We start from the raw sequence: 8,557 nt of genomic DNA on the forward strand, positions 1-8,557 counted from the left end.
TTTTATAAATATTTTATCAGTGCCTGATTAGAAGTAATAAATAATATTCACGGTGTGAAACTTTAATTTCCGTCCCGACTTTAAATCCACCCTAGATCGCCATACGTTTCATCCCCCGAAAACTCGAACTCCGTCATAAACGTCTCTCCGGAGAAGGAGGGAAAAGGAAAAAAAAAGCTGCCTGATTTACGCGCGACCAGCACGCACGTTCGTCTCTTATCTCGCGTACGCACCGACCCTAGTCACGCGCCTTACAAGCCTGTGCGTTATCAGCACTATCTTACCGGTCACGTGGTGATCCGCGAGCGTCGTCATCGTTTTACGTGCCTACGGTCGATCGACCGAGCGATGAAAAATTCCGTCAGGGTCCGACATTTCCTCGCATTCAACTCCCATCGAGCGTATAATTGCGCGTGAAAACATCCACGTTTATATCCCTCAGCAAAATTACTTTCCTTCAGTTGGCTCATACGTTAAATCTTAGAGTCCGCCCTTGTTATTTATAGCTAAAAAATGAATATTGCAATGCGTTGAAGGAAACAGAGATACTGAGAGAGAGTTTTATCTTTAATTCTGATAAATAAAAAGGTCTAGTGACCTCGTTCCGAATAATTGCGTCACATTTTTAAGATTATGTGAAAGTGGTTCATCGGAGATTAGAAAACTGAAATCGAAGTAGCTGCACGTAGCTTGCATTTAATTAGCAACTTTCACCCAAGCCACATTAATTAGATGCCGTTTTATCTTTCTAATAAACAAGATTTATAATAAGTAGAATATTGCTTTTGTAAAGCTTTATAAAGCTTAATTCGTTCTTGCAAGAGAGTTCTTGCATAATTAATAAATTTATCGCGAGTTTCAATTCTTATACAGATTTCTACATTTACGTCGGGAACTGATCTAACGCCCCACGACTATTTGTACCAGCTGTTATTCAATTTGCATTGAACGAGGTGCCTGCTAATCTGTCAAGAAAGGACTGCACGCTTATGCTATAATAGAGGATCCGGGATATCATTACTGGCAAAGGGTTAATTTGAAGCAACGCGGGAAGGGAAGATGAGCGTTTCTATCTGGGGAATTCAGGGCGTCATCTACGTTACGCAGCCTCGGTAATTCGATCGAAATTTAACAAGGTTCCACGTAAACAGTAAGGAAATCTCGTCGTGCATAAAAGCTAATGAGAAACTGATTGCAGATAACTATTCATAGATCGTAGATAAAAAATTATTTAAAGATGAAAAGAGTGAATTCTCGACCCGAGCGCAGTATATAAATAATTTTTCCCGTTTGATTTTATCCGGGGAGTTCAGTTTCCGTCTGGGAAGTCGTCGGCGTTTCACATTGAAAAATAAATCGGGGTCAGCAGTATTTCCAGTGAAATCTTCTAAACTCGCGAACACGCTTTTTCATATTCTTAAAAACAGTTGCCATTCGATATCGGAATTCGGCACGGTTATCATGTCAGAAATTTCCGCGAAACTGAAAACTAAAGCTGAAGATCAATAGGTATTCTTGATGGAACTGCTGAGATACGCTATCCTCGTATGTACAAATCGCAAGTTGCCTCTATCGATCGGCCTCTAAACAATATCCCGACTAGGACTGTTAACTCTTTACTGGAAATACACGGAACATAGAACAAAAGAACACTCGATGGTTGTTCACGTAGCACATAGCCATTTCAAAGACCTCCCTCTTCCCGGTTCGAGGCGAATCGAATCCACGAAACGAACAAACAAGTCAACGATCATCGATCGCTATTTAAATCTGCCAAGCAATCAAGTCGCATTCTAATTGTGTCATTTTCGTACAGACCTCAATTTCGCCCGTGTTTACCTGCCATATCCGCGGTGATTCACTGTATTCACGTGCTGAATGAAAATCATGTGTCATTATCCTTTTTTTCACGAAGATTGAAAATTGGTCAATTCGTCATCCGCCGCGAGTTATAAACAGATTCGACGAAATAAGGAAGTCGTTTAAGAGGATTCAAATTGTGAAAGAGGGTATGAGCGAAGTTTCCCCCTTGTCGTAAACTCGTATTTCCGCGCGGGGCGATATCGTTCCAAGTTCTGCGTTGAAACTGAAAGCGCGGAACGGTATCGTAAGTGAAAATCAGCTTCGCGCAAGCACACTTATTTCCCGTTTCCGCCTTTACACGCGGGAGTAGCGAGGAGCGAGACAAGAGGATTTTATGCGTACGTGCTTCAAAAATCATTCCTCGCGCGACGATCCGCTGACATTGCGAGGTAGAATGGAAACTGAGAGAGGTAATTGAGACCGGGGAAAAGTGAACGGAAGAAAATGAGAGTCTCCGGTTCAAATAGCGAAACTGCGGTGTTTTATTAGCTCGAGTAGGAAAGTGACGAAGCGTGGGAAACGGCGATAATTGGTTTTAAGTCATTTTTCGTTAAGAAAATAGAAAAATATGAGGATTAAATATTTGTATAAAATATTGTTAAACATATAACGTATTTTAAATTTACTCTTCAAAGTGGGGAATGTAACCCCAAACATAGAGGGGACTTTAATGGATTTAGAGATTTTAAAATGAATTGTAAAAGTTATAAACTCGTGATTATAAACACTTTTCAGACGAAGCTTTGATGGAGATGATAATGAAACTGGGCGGAAAAAGTCTCGGATTCGCTTGAAGTTTTCACAGCCGTTTACGATTTTACATGACCTGAGGCAAAGGAAACTCTCAACCCTTTCCGCTGTTTTTCCCTCGTTTTTTTTCTGAACTTCCCAGTTAAAGTACCAGTGGCTACAGACCGAGCGAGGAAGAAACGTAGTACGAAGGAAAACAATGAACCGCCTGAATGAAACCAAAGAAGGCTTTGAATGATAACAGAGAACCAACTCCGAGTAATTGAAATCACTGTGTAATTTCCATTCACATCAATTTTTATCCTCGTCAAATTAGTAAATACCATTTTATAATAATTCCATAATAAATATTAAATTGCTCTTGAATTCAATTTACTTGTACATTACCGGAGCCCTCGAAATGTAAAAATTAAAAATAAAATTGTATTCGCGCACAAAGCGGCTCCTCTTTGAGATAATTTTCCGCAAAGTGCGCCCGGAACGCGGTCTCAATTACATAATTAACGGCACGATGTCGCGCGAATCAAAACGAAGGTAGTAGTTTACGAGGCCGTGCGTCATCCCGAGTCCCAATTTCCATTTTCAGCCCTCGCGTGTTTTCTGCCCCGAGTGTCAGCACGAAGAAAACGGGTGTGCATTAAAGGGAGAAAGAGCGACGCATAAAGGAAGCGTTAGGGGTGGGCCAGCTACCCTCGAAACTCGGACGATAAAAATAATCTCCACCGGAGGGAGGCGGAGTTACCACTGGCAAATAAGGGTGTCATCTTTCTGATTACCCCCAAGGAAATACACTGCTGTGTTCCACAGCCAACCGGGGTCGTAAGACCGGAACGAGAAGTGTATCGTCGTTGCCAATGAACGCGTTTCTCATGACGACGACGGCGACAGCGAAGATCAAAGGGACCTTCGCCCGTTTCGCAACAGTACTCTAATTAAACGAACAAGAAGAATCTGCGAAATGAAACGTCGTGGGAAACCCCTTCGCGAAAGACGCCACCGAGGATAATCCCGACACCCGGACACGTGTCGATTAATCGCATCCCCTCCGATTAACGCGAGATCCCTAAACAGTTTGAAGCTCTTTGGATAAACTCTGTACTCCCTTCTATCTATTCTCAGATACGTTCGAGAGCATCGCATTGTTTGCGTAAGAATCAATCAGATTGAGAATCACCCTTTTGTTCATAATGGAATCATGTATTATAGTCTTACGGATGCTTCTGTGCCGATAGAGTGCCGGCTACGTAGATGGATAAGTTCCCTCTTCTAACTATGCACGTTACAAAATCAATATGATGAAAAATAGCACGAGCGCAGCGCGGTAAATCGGGATTTGTTATTACGCGCACGTTGCAACAACAATTCTGAAATTGCGTACTGCTAATGCTCATAAGATTAACCGGTTAAGTAAACGGTATTTTGCTATCGAGTAGCCGGTCGCGCTCTTGCGAGGTGCATGGCGAGCGACGGGGAACGTGGCGGAACATGCATGGCCGCGTGTACGTACGTCCAATACGTCGCGTCGAATATAAACGCGCGCGCCGTTTTGTGTGCACAGACTCCAGACACATACGCGCACAATGGGCGGCAAGTTTGTCCAGTTACGTATAAGGAAGCGGTGACGATACGCTCCGTCGTCGTCGGATCGTCGCAACGGTGCATAGCGTTAATTCAGGTAAACACGGCGCATAGAGAGAACTGTTTGCGTTTGTTTTGCGCGCATGACGTTTGCGCGACCGCAAACTATTCCTATGCGGAAACAGAAATTAGGGAGATCCGTTAGACCACCCTGTTGACGAAAAGGGATGTGGTGTCTCGTCACAGGTTGATAACACCGAACCAGTCGCACTTCAATATTATCTCATCAAATCAAAATTCATACGACTCCGCTCGCTACTGAAGGATTCCTCGAACCTCTTAAATTATTACAAAATTGAAAATACTTCCTATTACAATTTTTTAATATGTGCATGCAATATGTTTTATATTACTTTATGGTCGCGCGAAAAAATGTAATCACGTCACAACAGAGCGGAACGCTCATTTAATTCGACCTTTTATTTTTGTAACCGTTACCGTTGGCAAGGTGAAGGTATTAGCTCGATCGTCGGGCATACTCATTCCCGATACAAATTGAATATCGATCAACATCGACCGGGCATGGGCACGCGAGCCAATATGAGAATACATGTACCGTCGGAATCGGGGTCAGAGCGACGATAAATCGCTCCAATTTCCACGGGAATCGATGCGGGACGCGCATTTTTATTGAAGTCCAAGTTGGGACGCCACGCCGCCGTCGACGTGGCCTGGCTACATATCCCAGTCCGTACGTATTCCGTTCATCGATCTCTAGCGCAGTGATTAAACCGATGGCAACACACCGGTGCCTGCTAATTAAATAACTCTGCCCTATATAATTAACTGGCTACACCGGCAGGCAACAGAGGAAGCATCCACTATCGTGTCAATAACCTGCTTTGCACAACGGTAAATTCCGTTTTCATTGTTTACGTCGACCTAATTGCGGCCTTGCTTGCTCCTGCAATTCCCAGCTAACACCGATCATTTGAAACGCACAGTCGTCCTCCTTGTAGCCAAACACGTCGAGCCTATTTACTTACATACTTTATACACTTCCCTTGCTCTTTGTCTGCCCGATATACGTCACATAATTAGTCTTTTGGTATTCATAAGTTTTTATAACACTGAGAAAGTGAACCCGGAATTTTACAATTATACATCTATCACAGCATGAAAGAATAAAAAGAGGATTTACATCCATTTGGAATTCAGCGCGATATAAACTGTCTAATATTTTTCACCCTTTTTCCCCCGGCTGGGATTCCCGTCCGTGAGTCGAACGTCAGTCGGCAGCAGGAAGTGCCGAAGCGGGACAAAGCAGTGAATTCCAGGCAAAAGAATGCGGTGTGTGTGCGTGTCGCCGAATCGGAGAAACGAGATACGACGACGCGGGCCCAGTCGACAATCCTGTGGACGGGTTACGTATCGGAAAAGCTTCGCGTGGAATTCACTGATTTTACACGCGCCCGTGGAAAATATTTCCGGGAATTGGCCGTGTAACGACCGTGCAAAAGCTCGGCGCGGGGCATTCGGAAACGTTACGACCACCAGCGGCGTGTGTATAACGGCGGATAATGCCGGAAGAATATCAAACGACACCCTTTTTGTAACACGCAATAGGTATGGAAGTAGCGGTAACGTGATTTCCTTGCTGAATTCGGGCCCCGTTCATGAATGCATTACCGCCTTACTTTCCCGTCGTCCTCGTTTGTTCCGACTCCTCGGCTCTTTCTCTCTCCGGTTGGAAAATCCCGGAAACGCGATGCTCATGGAAAATCGCGGCGAGCTTATTGCGATACCTTACGACGCGACCAGACTATCGCGGCATTCTGTATATTCGCTCTTCATTGTAATAGTATTAGGGGATTGAATTACGCGCACGATTAAGTTAGGTAAATTTTACCCTACAAATGCAGGATTGTAATTAAAATATCAAGAAATGAAACTCGGAGATTAATATGGAGAATTTACAGTAAGATCTCGTGTCTCTTCTCGTGAACGAGAGGTTTGGTTCACTATGAATCACGATCTACTCGAGAAAATTACGACGGATCTTGTAACGGCGGAGGATGTACGTGTACGACTATACAAAGGATCAGGCAATTGGTAAGGGAACGGGTATCGATCGTGCGAATGCTTCGTAGAGAGTAAGTCGAGATTCGTCGGTTCGATCTGAGAGCCGGCTCAAAGATTCGAGAGTAATCTGAGATCAAACTAGATTTAAATCGAGGAAACTTGGGCGAAATTCAGCCATAAACGCAGCGAGAGGTCTGCTATGATCCTTTGTAATAGCATTACCGCAATTTCGCCGCGTCGAGAGGTTTCTTCGTGCCTTTCCAGTATTTTCTTGCTTCGGGGCCAACGATGCCGAGAGGTTATAAGCAGAGCGCTCGACGCGGTAGCTGGCAAATTGCATTCAGGGTGCAACGCCGTGGCACCAGCGGTTTTCCTCGGTACCTACAAACCGACCGCTTGGTCGACTTCCGAAGATTTCCAAAATACTGCAATCTCGGGCCCTGGCATAAATAGGTTTAACCGAATGGAAATTATCCGACAAGAGAGAAAGAGAGAATGCCGGGGAGATACAAAAGAGGGAACGGTACCGCGTTTGTAGGGATACCGTCCCGGCGGAGAGATAAAACCATCCTCGTTCCATCGGGAACCACGAGGACACGCGGGTGGACCGGTCTCGTTGGAATTCGGGCGATGTTGAAACCAGTAAAGTTGAAATTCGACCGGGGGGGTAAGATGGCACGAGGGGAACTTGTTTTTCAAAGCTTCATCGCCGCTCTCCGGCGAAGATTGTTATTGCTCGATGTACCGAGACGATCCCCAGTTTCCGGTATATGTAAATAGAAAATATCGTGAAAGTTACCCGAGTGAAACTTTTCGCCAGCCGGAAAATCTCCGAGTACAAATTGGAGCGGCGTTTTTCGTGGAAGACAAGCGGAGCGACTAGGCGTGGCGTAATTGTCGCTGAAGCTTCTTCCCTCGAGGGATATTTCAGGCAAAATATTCCTCGCCTAGTAGCGGAATTTTTTATGTTCATGATCGCCTTCGTATTATAAAGTCTCGCGATTTATGCATGCAGACAAATATGATCCTCCTATCGAGATGTTGAGAAACTCTGTGTTCATATAACATACGAATAACTCGCGGCTCTTATAGCCGCGAGATACAAGTGAATACATTAGTACGAACGTCAATATCGTATAACGATTCGAGGAGCATCGGAAAATGTATGGCGGACAAATTTCGCGTTACCATTCATTGTTACATCCCCTGACTCATAGTTTTCTATCTCCATAAAGATTGCATGTCCGCCCACCGCGTGCGAGAGAGTTTTCAATTTTCGATAGAAATCAAATTTTTGTTCGACCTATCTCTATCGGAACATACGCCACGTCGGACCCGCGCCGCGTTAAAAATAACCAGGGAATCATATGTTATTGTCCAGTTGACAATGCCATTTCACAGATCACAGTTCTCGACTGCGCGTTGCGCATAGAATAATACAAAGCAGGACGTTTTAATACCGTGCTTCCGCACGCGATTTCATCTTCAAAACGTAATATGCGGCGCGGTGTGGATCAAGAAGTTGGTTGATATTTTCCAGAATTCTGGCCCTTTGCTATTTTTCAATCTCCCATCGTAGGAGATAGTACTATACATAGGACAATAAAATTGATTTTATAGCGAAGCGTACGTAAACGAACCGATAAATTGGTTCGCCGTCGGTATCCCGGGTATTTACGGGCTCCAATCAAAACCAGTACGCACAGATTGTTATCCGCGAGCTCATAGATATACCCTTTCCTCTGTGTAACGTCGTTCTGAAACCGGGAGCGATTTGATCAACCCTCAAACGTTACATCAACCAAGAACGAAATTGCGATTCTTATCGTGGCTGACTGCTTCTCCGCGGGCAGATTGAAAAAGCTCCCGACATCGCGGCCTCCACCGAATGCGCGTACACATCGTACGTATAAACGGCGACTTGCCGGCGAAATAGCGAAAGCAAAAAAATTAACGTCGCCGCCCGTTGTTTGCCGTCTCGCGAAAAACAGCACCTCCAATCATGGTGACTCTATCCCAGTCACGATTCGTTTCACTCCACCGAATACGTTTCAATCGCTGCGTTCGTTCCCTCGTGTACAGCGAAGATTTTTTTACAGTCGGCTTTTATACTTAATCGCGATTAAACGAGTGGTAATTAAGAATGCATTGGCTATACAGTCAATCCCAAAAGTTTATGTATCTTCGACAAACGCATTTCCTATAAATGAAAAGAAATCAGACGTCGGAAGAATAATGCTAATAATAAATAGCTACGTGCTAAAAAGTATAGAAGGAAATATCC

The sequence above is a fragment of the Ceratina calcarata genome, unplaced genomic scaffold (assembly GCF_001652005.2).
Source record: "Ceratina calcarata isolate Rehan_Ccalc_2016 unplaced genomic scaffold, ASM165200v1 scaffold78, whole genome shotgun sequence".
Taxonomy (NCBI): domain Eukaryota; kingdom Metazoa; phylum Arthropoda; class Insecta; order Hymenoptera; family Apidae; genus Ceratina; species Ceratina calcarata.